Raw genomic sequence first — 4,641 nt, 5'->3', positions numbered from 1 at the left:
TCCGGGGGAAATGGGAGGGGCCGCGCCGCCATTGGGCAGTGCCGAGTACGGAGACGGAGCCCGGCCCCGCCCCCCCGCGCGGGCAGCGCGCCGGAGAAGCACGTGCGCGCCCGGTCTGCCGGGGGAGGGACGGCACCGGAACCGGCACGGCATGGCACCGGCACTGCATGGCATAGCACGGCATAGCACGGCCTGGCACCGGAACCGGCACCGGCACTGGCACAGCATGGCCTGGCCGGGCACATCTGGCACGGCTTGCCACCGGTGTGGGCTCTGCTCCAGTGTGGCACGGGCACAGTCCAGCAGGTGTGAGGGCCCAGGCTGGGCTGCAGCACAGCTCGACTCGCTTTGGCACAGGTGTGGGGTTGGCCCAGGTATGGAACTGCTCTGCTCAGCTCCAGCATGTCCAGCCTGTGCCAGCCCAGGTGGGCAAGGAGCTACTACCCACGGGGCTGGCACTCCAGTGTGGCTCAGTCCCACTCCAGTGTGGCTCAGTCCCACTCCAGCTCTGAGCTGGCATCACACACAGGCTTTGCACCTGCACTGGTTGAGACCAGCACCAGCCCAGGGGTCCCCACCGGCCTCAGCAAGGACCACAGGTGGGGACTGAAACCAGTTCCCACCAGGATCAACATGAGTGTGGCAGCTCTGGGGATCCTGCAAGGTCCCAGGAGATTCCCAGGAAGTCCTGCAGGGTCCCCCAGCCCCTCCAGCCAGGGTGGAGCAGGCAGGGGTGAGCCCCTCTGTGTGCAGCGTCTGTGGATGTGTGTGCGCAGCCAGCCCCACGTGCCCAGGCCCACGCTGGGGGCACATGTGTGCCCCGAGCTGGGGGAGCCCCTCTCCCATTCCCATCTGGGGTGATCATTGCCCAGCAGGAACCACGGCTCAGTGCCCAGAGGCAGCCCCGGGGCAGGGGTCAGCCGGCACAGGAAGCTGGGGTGTGTGGCGAGGGGCTGTGCCACCACACGGGTCAGCAGCTGGGGCTGGCACGGCCGGGCCACTGCACACCGCCACGTCATGGGGACGCAGTGACAGGGGCTGCAGGTGGCCCCTGGTGCCGGGGGAAGTGGCCAGGGTGCCCCAGCCCTGCTGCATGACTGCCCCTGCGTCACCCGGGCAGAGTCCAGCCCATGTCCCCACGGGCCCTGTGTCCCCAGGGCCACGTGCAGCACTGCCTGCACAGACCCACAGCCTAGGCTGGGGGACGGAGGATGCGTACCTCAGCCTGAGCACCCCCTGCACTCTCAGCTCCCCAAAGCATTAGCAGAGGTGAGCCCACACCTTTCCCCTGTCCCCACTCCACATTCCTGCCCTAGATGCGTGAACTGGGGAGGAAACTGGCAGGAGTGCCTGGATGAAGCTGGTAGGATCCATGCTGTGGGCCCCCAGATCCCATAAGCCTGTACCCCCAAAGCTGGGAAGGGATCCAGGTCTCTCTGCACCCCGGCAGGGGTAGGGGCAGGTCTGGGGTGCAGCACTGGGCATGCAGGTGCAGCCACAGGGACGTGGGGTGCAGCACTGGGTGTGTGGGGTGCAGCACCAAACACGGGATGTCACTATAGGACACGAAAGAACACAAGCGCACACCACGGTTCTCAAGGTGAAGAAAAAAGGGAAGTTTATTTTCTGACTCCAACATTTATAGTTTTCTAAGAGTGGCAGTGGATTGGAGGGGAACAGTGCCACCTCTCCAATGACACTGGACAAACCAACAGTCTATCAACTTTCTCTTCTTCCATAAAGGAATGCAAAACAATGAGTTATTTACAGAAAGCGTGTGAGAAAGTTTGCTACAAAAATGTCAACATCAGAAGGCTTAGAAAATCTTAAAAAATCAAAGTGACAATGGGGCACAGCACAAAGTGTGCAGGTGTGGGGCCAGGCGTGGAAGGGCCTTGCAGGGGGTACAGAGGGGTACAAACCTTGCACAGATCACAGAACTGAAGAGATGGACTCAGGGCCAAGGATCTGCTGGGGAGGAGTAGGCTGGGCGGCCCCAGGACAGTGCACTACAGGTTCCCAGCACTGGGAGGGGATCCTCCGACCTTTGTCAGCTTCACCCCTGCAATGAGCCCCACCCTGAGCGGTGGCACTGTGACACTGGAGGCAATTAAGGCAGCACTCTGGGAGCTGCTGGGAAACGCCCTGGGAAACACTCCAGCCTGTGGCCATCTCACCTACAGAGCCAGGCTCTGCATCCCCCGCCCCAGTAACACCAGTAAGTCTGTAACTCCCGCACTGGGAGCCTTTGATGGATGCTGAGCGTGCCCTGAAATCCACCTGCTTGGCATCACCACTCCCAGTCCTGGTGCTGGCTTGGACCTGCAGGTCCCTGGATGTGCCCGGGTGCTCAACAGCATCACTGGGCATCCCAGCACTCATTGGCACACTCTGGACCTCTTAGGTGTCACCAGCAGTCTCCAGAAACCCCCAGCACTGCAGCTGTTGGTATCCCTGCCTACCCGGGCTCCACTCCTGACTGATCCTCTTACTTCACGTTGTCCTACTGAGTTGTTAATTGGTAATAAATTAAAATTAATTTTCCCAAGTCAAGCGTTTTGCCCATGACTTAACTGTTGAATGATCTCTGTGTCCTTACCTCACCCCAAAAGTTTTTCCACAGCTCTCGCTCCTGCCACATGTGCCTCCATGGCCCCTCCCTGTGCCACCAGCTGGGCACTGAGAGTGCAGTCATGTTCTGTGAGAACTTACATGATCCATACACATGATCCATGAATAGTTTGGTTTGTCGGAGCAACAGGAAAGCAGGTTCAGAATAAATGCATGAACCACAGAGTGTTAATATGTCATGACAAAAGGTATAGAACAGAATAGATATAAAATATTCCTGGGTCTGTGAGTTGCTGGAGGCTGGGAGGCACTCAGTGCCTGTTCTGGACAGCAGCCAGACACAGGCAGAGCTCCACAGGGGACACCTGCACAGGCAGCCCACCTTTTCCTGGTGTTCCAGTAAGCTGGGATGGAAAAAGCCCTGCCAAGGTCAGCCCCAGCTCCTTTCATTGCCATACATTTCTCCAGGGGATGGTGCCCAAGCATATGAAACAATCTCACCTGCATGGGAGACCCCTTCCACTCACTGCGTGCTGGTGGATCACTGGCAAAGGCATTAGTGAATACAAATCACATTGTGGATAAGGCTGAAAGAGACAACAGTGGGATCATCTGGTCCCACCTCCCTCCTCAAGCAAGGTCATCCAGAGCACATTGCACAGAATTGTGGTCAGACAGTCCTGGAATATCACAAGTGGGTGAGACTCCACAACCTGGGCAGTCTGTCCCAGTGCATGGCCACCTGCACAGAGTTCTTCCTCACATTCATGTGGAATTAATATGAAATTGCAAAAAACACAACGAAGGGCCATGTCCAGGGTCATTGTATTGCTTACAGCATGGATAATACACATAGTGAAAATCAAATTAGAAGCAATTAGAATCAGTGGCATTGTGGGGCTCCCCTCACCCCCTCAGTACCCAGGGGACCCGTAGTGGCAACCATGTGAGTTTGCTGCCAGTACAACACAACTGATTGTGCTGCTGCTCTTTATTTAAAAATACAAATATTCTCCAAACACTGCTGGCTCCTGTGGGGCTGCCTGGGCCCTCTGAGCTGGCTCAGGCAGCTGCCAGGTGCCTGTGGACAGAGGAAGCTGCTGAGGCGTGCTGGGCACAGGGTGGGTGTGAGGATGTGGAACAGCCTGGGCGCCCCTGGGCCGTGGGCACCCTGCACAGGGCACGGAGAGGGCTCTGGGCCAGCCCACAGCACCAGTCTCCACTCACTGGAGCTCCAAACGCCTCGTGCCACCCCGTGCTGCCTCAGCAGCTCTCCTCTGCCCCACCAGCTCACTTTCTCCTCTTCCTCCACACATGGATCACACAGCACAGCACCATCCCCAGCAGCATGGAGCCAAGGATGGCCGCGATGCCCTCGATGCAGTAGGTCTGGAAGGAGCTGGCATCCACGGCGTTGGTGTCTGCCCTGCCCAGCACGGGGGTGTCGGGCTCTGCCTCGCCGTCCCCGGCGCCCGGCTTGGCCCCGCTGCCCCCGGGGCTGGCTGCTCTCCTGCTGACAGCGCCGCTCAGCCCCAGGCTCTTCACTCCTGGAGTGCCAATGGTGCATGTCAGTGTGTCCTGCACGCCTCTGGCCATCTCACCAGAGGGCTGGCATTGCCAGCAAATGTTCTTTGCTGCCTCGCTAGCAGCTCTGTGTCACAGACATCTTTTATGAAAAATCCTTTCCCCAGGATTTTTCCTCCTGAGGAGCTGAGAGGCCTCAGGAACAAAATGTAACCAATGGTTATCTGCTGCTGTGGAATGCAACCGGTGCATCTGTGGTTGGTCTTATGTGGTTGTATCTAATTAATGGCCAATCACAGTCAGCTGGCTCGGACAGAGAGCCAAGCCACAAACCTTTGTTACCATTCTTTCTTTTTCTATTCTTAGCCAGCCTTCTGATAAGATCCTTTATTCTATTATTTTAGTATAGTTTTAATGTAATATATATCATAAAATAATAAATCAAGCCTTCTGAAACACGGAGTCAGATCCTCATCTCTTCCCTCATCCTTGGACCCCTGTGAGCACGGTCACAGCTCTGAGCAGGGGAATATCCTGTGGTGGCAA

The sequence above is a fragment of the Geospiza fortis genome, unplaced genomic scaffold, assembly GCF_000277835.1.
Source record: "Geospiza fortis unplaced genomic scaffold, GeoFor_1.0 scaffold658, whole genome shotgun sequence".
Taxonomy (NCBI): Eukaryota; Metazoa; Chordata; class Aves; order Passeriformes; family Thraupidae; genus Geospiza; species Geospiza fortis.
Note: the sequence above shows the minus strand (reverse complement) of the source record.